At 38.8% G+C, this 13,152-nt stretch overlaps 1 long non-coding RNA gene across 1 annotated transcript in view; it reads right to left on the bottom strand.

Annotated features, from left to right (window-relative positions):
- The window catches only part of LOC138170362 (uncharacterized), an 85,956-nt gene that overhangs the window by 44,608 nt on the left and 28,196 nt on the right, over nucleotides 1-13,152 (bottom strand). The window contains exon 2 of the long non-coding RNA XR_011170586.1: nucleotides 9,823-9,946. This is a non-coding gene — a long non-coding RNA (uncharacterized lncRNA). The remainder of the gene's footprint in view (nucleotides 1-9,822; nucleotides 9,947-13,152) is intronic.

Below are 13,152 nucleotides of genomic sequence, written 5' to 3'. Positions count from 1 at the left end.
CTCACAGCCACATAGCAACACTGGTAGAATGTTGGTATTAAAAAAGATGGCTCTTTGTTTCCAGGTAAAACTAGAAATCATTAAAGGAGCTTTGAGAGGTAGTTATGTCAATCCAATTCCCCTCTGCAACCCCATTCAACTCTGGGCACAATTCATTGCCCATTTGTACTCTCTGTCCCAGATCCACCTACGTATGGATAAACTGTAAGGTGTCCATTCAGATGCATAGCAAAATTTGGGTGTGGGATAATATCCATTCTGACAGCTCATTTCTTTGACTTTCCCATGAGCACCTGTGTGTTATTGTTTCTTTTAGCTGCTAACTTCCTTCTTTCTTCTAGTTTCATTTACAGTGAAATCATCCAGCTTGGTATGATCCATCTGCTTCAGCAGTGTGATTGTTGGACAAGAGTTACAAATTTAGAATACCAACAGCCAAATTAAAGTTTATGGATGGTCTATTTCTAGGATAAAATATAAACTCCTCTGTTTAGCTTTTAAAGCCCTACTCAATCTGGTCCATTTATAGCCTCATTGGACATTAATTTCCTTCCTGCACTCTGTGTTCCAGCCAAACTGGCTTTCTCTATTTTCTTCATGAAGTATAATTTGTCTCCAATATTGGTACCTTTGCATTGGCCATGCCTAGTATGCATACCCTTCTAACTTCTACCTTATAGAGTCCTTCTCTTTTTGTGAGATGTAGCTGAAGTGTCATCTACATGAAGCTACTCCTAATCCCTAACTCCTAGTGCCTTCCCTCCAAAATAATTTTTTAATCAATTACTCTGTATATTTGAAGTCAGCCAGGTGGCACAGTAGACAGATCACTTTGCTTGGAATCAAAAAGACTCATTTTCCTGAGTTCATATTCAGCTTCAGACACTTACTAGTTATGTGACCCTGGGCAAGTCACTTAACTTTATTTGCCTCAGTTCCTCATCTGTGAAATAAGCTAGAGAAGGAAATGGCAAACCACTCCAGTCTCTTTGCCAAGAAAATCCCAAAAGGGGTCACAAAGAGTCAGACACAACTAAACAACAACACTCTGTATATATTTGTATTTATTCATTTCATGATATGCATATATAACATGGCATTTTAAAAGGTTCAAGAGGTATAATTTCTGGGTAATTTAATAATTTTATTAACAAGGCTAGCATATTTATATGTAAAAGGATGGTCATTTGGCAATCTCTCTTAAACCAAAGGCCTTTCATGGTGGTGGGCTCACAGTTTATATGCTCTTAGAAGAATAGGTGTTTCTGAGGGTGGCAATCAACTCAGATTGGTTAACAATTAATGAGAGAATGAATATTACAATGAGGGGCTGGGCTATATTACAACGAGAGTTTTGAGCTACATACATGACTTGGATCTCACAAGTCTTGGTCAAAGAGATCTATCAATTTCCATATCACCTGTCTGACAAAAGGGAGGATCCACATTTTCCCAGATCTGTCTGAGTAAACACAATGAGGAGAAATGTACTCATTAGCCTAAACTTAGAATTTCTTTTACTGTCTTTGATTAGATCTCAGTCATTCTGGCTGGGTAAGTCTTTTAGGAAGATTTCCCATACTGGTTGATTTCTGGATGAGGAAGTAGAAAAGGTGAAAAGCCTTGGTCCTAATATAATAATTAGTTATTAATACAATTTTCCTCATTATAATATATATATATATATATATAAATACTTCTCTCCCCCATTAGAACAAGTTATTTGAGGGCAAGAATTGTTTCATTCTTTGTACTTGCATCCACAGCAACCAGAATTATTCCTGAAACATACTAGGTACTTAATAAAAATTATTGAGTAACTGATTGATGGCCTAAAAAGTATGTGATGCTTAGCACAACCTTGCCTCCTTTTTGGCTACTCTGCACCGTCACTTCAGAAGCAGAAGGAGGCTCTACAGAACTGAGGAGGGGCAATTTTATGTTTTTCTGTTTCACAGGTTGCCATATCCAAAGAATTCAACATCAAGAGGTCCATCTCCCAGTGAAAAGCCTCTCCATATTTAGCTAGGTTGGTCCTCAAAGAACTTACTCGGTCTGTTATAAGAGCTGTACTTGAATACTTTCCAGAATTTTCAGACATACCAGAGCTTACATTCAATTGACATGTCCTTTGGAGATGAAGGTCACTTCCATGCCTTGATGAAGCATCAGAATGGGACTTTGTCCAAAGTGTCCATTTATGGTCATTATATCAATATTTTTACTTAAAAACAAAAGCTTATGGAGGATTCAATCTAAAGGAAGTTTAGAAATGGCTGTGACAAACACAAAATGCCATAATGAAACATTTTTTAATGTAATATAACCATAGGACAAGCATATGCTTTCTCTGTATATGACATGAGATAACTCTTTGGAGGAAGAGACAGGACATGCATTATATCTGAAGGTCTCATAAGGACATTCTCTTTGACCTCATAGCCTTGAGGTTTTTCTTTGGACCTAGTTCCAGACACTGGAACTTTGAGGGAATACTTACAAATGTCTGAAAGTGTCAGGAAGTAGGGATTTAATGGTAAAATAACTAAATTTATATGCTCCCAGAGGCTGAACCCTGGGAGAGAGCTAAGCTCTCAGAATGTTATTAGGATAGGATAAAGATTAGATATATGAATTCACTGGCATAGAAAACTCCCTATACAAATGTAATTTGGCTTGCCTTCTCTGCAGGTTATAATCTTAAAGAGTTATCTAGAGCACCAAGAGGTTAGATCTCTTGTCTAAGGCCACATAGCCAATCTACGTCAGAGGTAGGACTTCTTGGCTGTAAGGACAGGTCTGTATTTACACCACACTGTCTCTTTAGATTGTTGATATTCTTTGAAAATTTAGAAGCTCTCATGCTCAACTGGTACCATGTGAGCTCAGATCTGAGGTTCTGAACTACAGGTTAATTTTAAATGTTTATACAATCCACAATTCGGACCATAATGCATTGCATATGTTTCTTTTAATCCTTCTACATATATAGGTGAATATATGTATGTGTGTATGCCATACACACGTACATGTCATATGCACATGAATAAAATTACATGTGTATGTGTGTACATGTCGTTTATACATATGTACCATGTCATATACATACATACACATATGCATACACACAATGTTAAGGGGTTGATCAGGAAGTACCTTGTATTCAAGGCACCAATATAGCTGCTTATCCAAATATGTTAAGTCAAAGACACAGATCAGTACACACATGCACACACACAAATGGTATCATGAAAAGTCCAACACAACTAAACAATAACATTCTGTATATGCTTGTATTTATTCACTTCATGATATGTGTATGTATATGTCTATAGCATAATACATATATGTATACATGAATAGATATGATATACTTCTCTCTCCCATTAGAACGTAATTTACTTGGGAACAAGAATTTTTCATTCTTTGTACTTGCATCCACAGTGACTAGAATTGTTCCCGGGAAATATTAGGTACTTGATAAATAATTATGCATGCAAACATGTTCTCATGCACATACATACACACCTGTGTCTTTCATTTAACATATCTGGTTAAGCAGCTGCAGTGGTGTCTTGAATGCAAGGTATTTCCTGATTGATCCATTGACATTGTCTATTACTATACAATAGTAATATCTTAGGTATTACTATCATAATAAAAGCATTTACAATTCTTTTGGTGCTTTTATGATAATCAGGATATATTCAGAGAGCTTTGGATGGGAATGAGCTATCACTATTACTGTTTTTATACAGGATCTGTTCTTGACCTTTTCAAGGAAGGTCTTCATGATTGGATCTGTCGTTTTTTCTTGCTTGAGAGTTACATATGCTTCCCTCTATAAATGACATAACCTGATCATGCACAGCTAAATAAAAAAAAAAAAGCAACAGCTACTGTCACTACCATATTTCAGATCCTGGTGGGAATTCCAAAATCACATGCCACGGGAACTTTTACTCTATGATTTATAGAAGCTCCTTGAGCCCACTACAAATGATGTCAAAGGGTTGGGGAAGGGAGGGGTGGAACATAAGATTGAATTCATTTATATTAAAATATAAATTTATTATGAAATTAATTTCAGTGGATACATTGTCCCTAATACTTATTTGATTGTTCTGATTTCTACAATGTGCTCAAAGACATTCAGTGGCCATGGGAGCAGTCCATTTTGCTGAATATAATCTATCTGAGCTTCCTTTCATCAGTAATAAAAGGGGATAATACTTATGCTACCTGTGTCACATCATGGGGTTGTTGTGAGAAAAGAGCTGTCTATGAACTATTTTTTTCCCAGTCACTACCACTATGATTGCTATATTCTCCGGAATGGGGAACAAAAATATCCAGCTCCTGGCTTATTCCTGACAATTAGATCTTTCCATCTGGCTTTAAAAAGAGGTAAGTAGGGCTAGCCACCCTTTTTCATTTTGTTTTGTCTTAAATAATCACCCACTCCTATTCCTCTTTGCGAATGCAAACTGAAACCCAGTTGGATTTGTGCACAAAGAGCATCTCACTTTTGCTATGTGAGCCAAATCAGGCTCTCTTTACACATTCTCCCTCTCTTTATTTTTATTTTTGGCCCAAATATACAATTTTGTTAGTACAGGCTAGGGAAATCCCAATGTGGAAACTCCATCTGCTGCTGTTCATCAATTTACCTGTAATTTATAATCTTAGATTGTTTACAGATGCACTTAAAAGTTGGGTGAGTTATCTACTGTCAAATGACTGATATATGTCAGATACAGGATTTAAACTGACGCCTTTTTGACCCTAAGACCACCTTTCTGTCCACTATGCCATGTGGCCTCTTTCATGTTCTTGTGCTCTTATTATACATGGTCTGTTCTGAACTATGGATGTCTAGTGACTGTGTATTTATTGGGTAGTATTGTATATTTGCCCATGGTATCTTATCCCTCTGAATTATAAGCTCCATGAGGACAGGGGTCATGTCATTAAATTCAGCAAACATTTACTAAATACCTCCTATATGCAAGGCATGGTGCCAAGAGTTAGAAATGCAAAGATAAAAATAAGACATTGCCTCGCCCTAAGGTACTTACATTCCTACTGGATGGGAGATAAGAAGGTTAGCACCCAGGAACAGTGGTTTGCACATGGTAGGCAGTTAATGCCCATTCCTGATGGCACCTAATAGTTATTGAATGAATGAATCGATATGTTTGTCATCCTTTCCATATACTAGTTAGTAGTGCCATGAGGAAGAATTGGGTCCTTATGAAATAAGCCTATATCGCCCCATCAATTTAGAAAGAAAGCTATTAAGGACCTGAAGAAAGACTGGGGAGAGTGTAAAAAGGAAAACCATGATAATTCTGCTCCTGGAAGGGTGGGGAAATAATAGATCCATTTTAATGATGATATAGTAGAGAAGGATGAAGTTAGCTGACTCTTACCTGATTTTGAAAGTGATGACTAATGCTGGAAGATATTTATTGAGTATATGTTTTATGTCTAGGAAATCAGACTCCCCAAATTTTTCCCTAACTTTAATTCCTGGTAGTTATGAAGGCAGGTACCCTGAGCAAACTAAAATCTTTTTCTGTCAAGCACTATGCTAAGACAGCCAAGAGGATCGGTTCACTGCAGTTCACCTACATTACAGTAAATGTATTTGGGGCAATTATCTATCCACTTCAGAGAAAACAATCTATATTTCAAAGATACACAGCAAAATTTATGTCCATAGCTTAAGGAAGCACAGTAACTCATTTAGCCCACTAGGGGACCATTGAGCACCTCGAAGGACCATTTAGTGACTAGCGGCCCAAAAGGCTTTAATATGCCTTCCTTAAGGCTTAAGCCACTTCTAAGACAGTTGTATACCATTGGGGAATATATGATCAGAAATTGCTACATATATTTCATTTTATTTCTAGTAAATTTTTATCATAGATAAGCTCTGAAAAATATTTTTTTCAAACATATTATATATGACAACCAATGCATGATTGAACAATATTAAAATAAGCATTAAACTCATATATAAATGTTTCTTAATATAGGTAATTCATTCTTTCCTGCTTTACTCAGGGGAAGGAGCAGGGATAAGTTCTGCCATGGACTAAGGTTTGCAGATCCCTGTAGCACAGACTGAAATTCCAAAAGTAATTAAAAGTCTTAAGCAGAAGTGTGAGGAGGGGAGGGGCAAGAGGGTACAGAGTGCAGAAATGCAGCATCAGTCATGTTGATGAAGGGCTCAAATACTAGAACAAGAAGATGCCAAGTGGGAGGACTATGGGAAGGAGGAAGGTCTGTATTAGAGCATCAGTAGATGCTAGGAAATCAACAGATGTTGATGAATTGTTAAAGAGATAAGATTTGGGGCCCAGCAGAAGTTCCAGATACCAAAAGAGCTAGTAAAATTCAAGTTTAACAAAGGAAGGGTCAAAAACAATTAGCCGCATTCAAAGAATATTGTATTTGAAGTTAGGGGAAGCTAGATGACTCAGTGTGTAGAGCACCAGGTCTGGGGCAGGAAGGTTCATCTTGGTGAGTTCAAATCTGGCCTCAGACACTTATTAGCTGTGTGACCTTGGGAAAGTCACTTAAACCTGTTTGCCTCAGTTTCCTCATCTGTAAAATGAGCTGGAGAAGAAAATGGCAAACCACTCTAGTATCTTTGCCAAGAAAACCCCAAATGGAGTCATGAAGAGTCAAACATGACTGACACAACTTTGAATGGATTTGAAGTTAGAGGAACTATATTTAAATACTTGTTCTTCCATTCAATAACTGTGTGACCTTGGACAAGTTCAGCCATCAAGGTGTCTGTTTCCTCTTCTGTATAATGAGGATGTCAGATTGTATGATTTCTAGAATTCTTTCCTGTCGGGGTGGCTAGGTGGTGCAGTGAATAGAGCACCGGCCCTGGAATTAGGAGGACCTGAGTTCAAATCCAGCCTCAGACACTTAACACAAAAACTAGCTGTGTGACATTGGACAAGTCACTTAACCCCAATTGCCCTCCAAAAAGCAAAAAAAATTCTTTCCTGTCTGTTGGGTGTAGGCCTGTTTTTGTTCCTGAGTGGGAAGGTTAGAACTGCCTGCCCCCTTTCCCAGAATGAAATGTTGGGCAGATAGTTAGTACCCTGTCACTATTGGACTTACCATGGAGGGAAGCAAATAGCTAAATTGCTACCGGCATCTTTGACTTACTAAGAAATAAGTGATCATTTCAAAATCATCAAGTTTGTTTCAGTTTATTTTTCATCCTTTTCTAGCACTGCAACCATAAGGATGGGGGCTGCACCTGAGATTTTATTGGTACAGGGAATTGCCAGGTAAGGGAGCTCCCCCTTACCAATGTAGGGCTGAATCTTCCCTGCAATTTATGGTCTTAGAGAGTTGCCTACAGCAGTCAAATAAATAGAAAGAGACCACTAACCCTTACATAAGGAACCCTACAGGCCACATATTGATTTAGAAAGCCACCTATTAACATCATCTATTGTATTGCTATTTATATTTACATTCTATTGTATTGCTATTTATATTTAACAAGATAAATTACATTTCAATCTGATTAGCAATTACTTTTTAATCCCAATTACATTTTAATCTGATTCCATAACACTGATGACAATGGGCTAGTTCTGGAATGTTTGACACCACTGGTCTAGAGCTCTGAGGAGGAGTAACTTTCCTAGGGTCACATGGCTACTCTGTGTCAGAACTGGGATTTAGGTTTGGGACTGGTTCTTCATCCAGTGCAGCAGCCATAGATACTCAGCAGGGCACAGAAGCATGCGTCTAGATTGATGGCAATGTCCTCACAAACAGAGTCATAGAATGTAAGCTCATTGAGGAAAAAGATTGCTTCATTCTTTGTGCTTTGTGTCCCTACCACCTAGAACAGTGCCTGACACACAGTAGCAAGCATTTATCATGCATCAGTCGATATTATTTCATGGAATAAAATATATACATATGTGTATATGTGTGTATATATATGTAGGTGTGCATTTGTTGGTATTCAGTCATTTTAGTCATGTCCAACTCATGTGACCCCATTTTTGGATTTTCTTGGCAGAGACGCTGGAACAGTTTGCCATTTCCTTCTCCAGGTCATTTTACAAATGAGGAAACTGAAGCAAACAGGGTTAAGTGACTTGCCCATGGTCACACAGCTAATAAGTGTCTGAGGCTGGGTCTTACTGGACAGCTAGGTGACACATACAGCACTAAGCTTTGAGACAGGAATACTTGAATTCAAATTGGACCTCAGACACTAGCTGTGTGACCCTGGGTAAGTCACTTAATCCTGTTTGCTTCAGCCTCCTCATCTGTAAAATGAGCTACAGAAGGAAATGGTAAAGCGCTCCAATATCTTTGCCAAGAAAATCCCAAATGGAGTCATGAAGAGTCAGAGACAACTGAAATGACTCAATAACAAGTTCCTTATTCAGGGCATAGCACTCTATCCACTGAGCAACCTACCTGCCTTTTATATTATGTATACACACATGTACATACTTATACATATATAATTACGTATACACACATGCACAAATATATGTTTGGAGGGCGCAGTAGTTGGATTGGTGATGAACCTGTACCTAATTGATACATGTATTAAATACAGGCCACTTCCAGTGAAAACGTGTCCATGCAAAGGACATGTATTACCAAAGGCTCTTGATTGTCCCTGTGATTGTGGCAAGGGAGAGGACTGGGGCAGAGAAGGTTGATCACTAAGCAAGAAGTGCTACCCACTCAGTAGAAAATAATTTCCACTATCATTCTCTTGTTCCTCCGTATGTTCAGCTTGTTGAGACTCAGGCTGTCTCTCCCTCAGTCTTCTATCAAGGACAGATGGGGAATCTCTTATTCCTACCCAATCTTGGTAATTCTGATAGCTATTCTCACATAGCTCAGAGCATGTACCAGGTTATATAGATTTGACCCTAGCTCTCAAGACCCAAAACGCCATTCTGCTTTGTGTTTCTTTGCTAAATGATTGAATAACAATAGCAGAATGAACTCGGTGAGCTTGGAATTTGGGGGCCCCTGAGTCTAAGTGTTGATTGCCCCCCAGGAGTCTGTCTCCCCAATAGCTCAGAACAACCCCGAGTCATTGTTCTGACCCCATAGTGCTCTGACCTCTACTAGGATGACACTGTAGAAGAAAAGTCTAAGAAAGGCCAAGTTAGGGCCAGACTGATCAAAAGCTATGGACCCTGAATGAGGAAGAATAGGTAAAAAGTAAATACCTGCTCAGCCCTTCCTCAAAGTTTTCCTGTTTTAAGTATCAATCTCCTAGAAATGATGGGTAACTACATCGCACTTTCAATATTTGTCCATGTGTGCTTATGAGTCTTTTGTATTTTAAGCATTTCTTTTGTGGGTAAAAGAAATAGCTTTCCCATACTTGATCTTTCTAGAAGAAGCCCCTTTGCGGGAGATCTTACACAGGTGCCAAAACTTGAATTTTAAAATTGTGTCCTTGGGGCTTCTCATTTGGGAGAAAGTATGGTAGATTTTATCTCTAATAATTTCTTTGGTAGAAAATAAGTTTATGAGGGTGATGACTCTTTTGATTTGTTTTGTTTCGTTTCGTTTTGTTTTGTATCCCCAGAGGCTAATACAGTGCCTAGCACATAGTAGGCATTTAAATGTTTGCTAATTAATCAATATCCAGCAGCTGCTTTTTGACCTTTCTAACTAGCACTTGTACTGAATTACATGAGTTTCATTTTTTAAATTTCTATATTTAGAATACAGAAATGGCTGGGCCATTGTTCAGGTGCAGCATGCCTCTGTCTAAGGAAACAAACAAGTACTTACTAATGTGCTCCGTTGCAGAGACAGAGTTTCCTCACTCTGACATGGTCCATGGAGCAGAAAGGAAGAACCTTGCCAAAATCTGTGACTTTGAATTCACCTTTTCTTCTTTCTCTTCTCAGACAAACTAGTGGGAAAATAAAAACAATGTTTGTTTGTTTGTTTTCTTACATTCTGGCAAGTTCCATGGCATATCAGGAAAAAGTCTGTCATTATTCATCAACTCAATTCCCCCCTCTGCTCCAAGGAATCTAGTTAGGGATCATGGCCAAGCCGCTGCCATAACAGTTGATCTCTGGCTGTATGGCAGCTGAGGAGAGAAGCCACGCTCCACACAGTGTCATCGTTAGTGTCCCCAGCTCCTGCTTTTCTGCAGAGAGAAGGGAGAAGAGACAACCGACAAACCCTACCAAGTTACCAGAAGTCTAAGCCGTGTCTTTCTATCACTCCTCCTGGTACCCAAGAGCAAAGAAACTCTCCTTAAATGTGGCTTCTTTCTGCACTCCTAACTGTCCACTACCTTGATTCACATAGAGAAAGAACAGCAAAGTTCTGGCTAGAAATGTTTTAAGGCATAGGAAGGGAAAGACACTTCCCAACAAATTGCCACTTGAGTCCTCTCCTTCTGCTCCAATAGTAGGCTTGTTTACGGGAGGTCCTTCCATCCTGGCTTGGAAATCAGTGCCCTTCTGCAGTCTTCACCAGTTGCTTGCCAGTGGGGCCCTTTCTCAGCTACAACTCCCACTCATTTAAAGAAAACTGCTACTTGTTCGCTAAAAACTCTCTCCAATTGCTGCCACCAAGGTCTTCACTCAATGGTCCCTGGAGTCTCTCCCAAGTAATGCTTTCTTCCCATCTCACTGCTGCCCCCACAGTATTAAGCCCCTACCCCCATTAAGGACCACTATTTTAGGCAATGCATAGCAGCTGCTTTTGGACTATGGTCACAGAGGATATACTTAGATCAGTGGTTCTCAAATATTTTCCTTCTGTGAGCCTCCTGAGCCACTACTGAAAACCCCAGGGCACTATTACTATAGCCATATGAGTTAGTCCTTTAAAAATAACATATTTTGGAAAGTTCTATGGCAAAAGAAGCTTACAAATAGCTTTTTATCAGAAAGAAGACATTTTGGTATGCTCTTTTTTGAATGTTTTTGTTGAGTCGTTTCAGTCATGTCTGACTCTTCGTGACCCCAGTTGGGGTTTTCTTGGCAAAGACCCTGGAGTGGTTTGCCATTTCCCTCTCCAGTTCATTTTTACAGATGAGGAACTGAGGCAAACAGAGTTAAGTGACTTTTCCAGCATCACAATACCAGTTGACTTTAAGTAAAGGTAACCTTATCTGTGTCTTCTCCCAACCCTAACCCCTGGGTGAGTTATCTCTACCTTCTTTGGGAAGGCCATAATTTCACACCCTCTAGGTTTCCAAACTGAAGGCCATGTACAGGATAGCTCAGCATAACACAATCTATGGGAGGGCACCAGGTCAAACTGAGGAAACACACTGCACTGCCATGGCCACTTCTGCTTTCATCAGCATCAATAGCCACGGATTCATGCCACAAACATTTATTAAGCACCCCATGTGTGCAAACAGTTGTGCTAGGTACCAGGTAGACAAAAGATTTAAATAATAATAATCCACATTTGCATTGCACTTTTAGAGTTACAGTCTTTCCTTGCTTCTGCCCTCAGGGAGTTTAGTCTTGTAGACGCCAGATGGGCACAGGTCCTGCCAGCAAGCGGGAGGGAGAAGTTAATGATACTGAGTGGCACATTGTTCTTGGCATGGCTGAACAGCATAATGGTACCATTACTGCTACCAGCATAGGCACTCAGAAGGGCACAGAAGAATGAGTGTAGACTGATGACAATGTACACAAACCCAGTCGAGAATATAAGCTCCCTGAGAAAAGATTGCTTCATTCTTTGTGCTTTGCCTCCCCAGCACCAACCACAGTGCTGACACACAGTAGGTACTTAATACATACTTGTTCAGTGATAGATGTATGGTGACTGCCACATATACACAGGGAAAGAAGTTACATAAAACAGGGATATTCAAACATGACTGATACCCACACGACCCAACTGCAGGGTGACATGAAATGTAGGCATTGATAGTCTGGAAAAAGAGGCTATAGATAGATTTCTGAAGGTCCATGAACTTGGATGGGGGAAATATACCTTTTTACTTCAATGTAATTAGTTTCCTTTGTAATTCTGTGTATTTTGTTTTATGCATTTAAAAATATTGTTCCAAAAATGGTCCCATAGACTTTTCCAGATAAGAACCACTGTTTTAGCAGGATTGAAAAAAGCAACAGACTTTACAAAGATTGAATCAGTGGGACATGGCAAGTGATTGCAGTTATAAAGCTCCAGGCACTCTCCAGCTTCCCAATATTGTCCTTCACTGTGGCACCTAAAACTGACCAACACTCCAGATGTGTTCTCATCAGGACAGAGCGATAGTGGCACCATTACTTCCTGTGTTCTGATCACCAGACTTCTTTCAGTACAGCCTTATATCATGTTTAATTTTTTGGTTGTATGGCACATTAGACTCAGGAAAAATGATCCAATGATCTCTAAATTTCCTTCCAATACTAAGATTGCCACAAACCATTTGCTTTACTTTTCTCCACCATAATGTCCTGATCATCCTATCACAAGAGTAAAATAGCCAGATTACTCAGTTTTAAACAAATGACATATTGTTCAGTGTTCTTCCATGTGTTCCAACAATACAGACACACATACACTTACATCATACACATACATAAATATGCACATATGCACACTTCCAAAATAAGGTATGAACATCTCCAGAGTTTCCATAATTGTTATTCCTGGAGCTGGTGTGTTTCTGATACAAACTCTGACAGGAAAACCAGTCTGAAACACAGGAAAAACAGCTCAGCTTATGAGGGTCAGGAGACTTTCAAAGTTGCTGTAATGTCTCCAATCTTATCAGCTTGTCAAGATGACAGCTTCCTGCTTCATTGTTAATTATTCCATTTTATTATGCCCAAGGCATTTAAAATACATCCATAATTTACTCTTTATTATAATTAGATTATAAACAATTTCACATTCATTTCTTAAGTATTATGCTGCTGTAATTTCCCCATGAGCAGATCAAACTGCTCATCTCAAACAGGGTGTCAGAAAATATAAAATAAAATCTAATTTTAGATTTCCCAACAGAAGTTCATTAACAATCCTTATAGGAAACCAAGTGGTAATTATTTTCCTGTCACCTTGTGAATAATTCCCTCTTATTAAAATTTTTTAGATTTAAAGATTGTTATTTTAGTCTTTGCAACT

The sequence above is a fragment of the Petaurus breviceps genome, unplaced genomic scaffold (assembly GCF_028583685.1).
Source record: "Petaurus breviceps papuanus isolate PSGF00001 unplaced genomic scaffold, PetGlider_PUasm1.0 38, whole genome shotgun sequence".
NCBI classification, from domain to species: domain Eukaryota; kingdom Metazoa; phylum Chordata; class Mammalia; order Diprotodontia; family Petauridae; genus Petaurus; species Petaurus breviceps.
The sequence above is the reverse complement of the archived record's forward strand: the minus strand, read 5'-3'. Positions and strand labels throughout refer to the sequence as shown.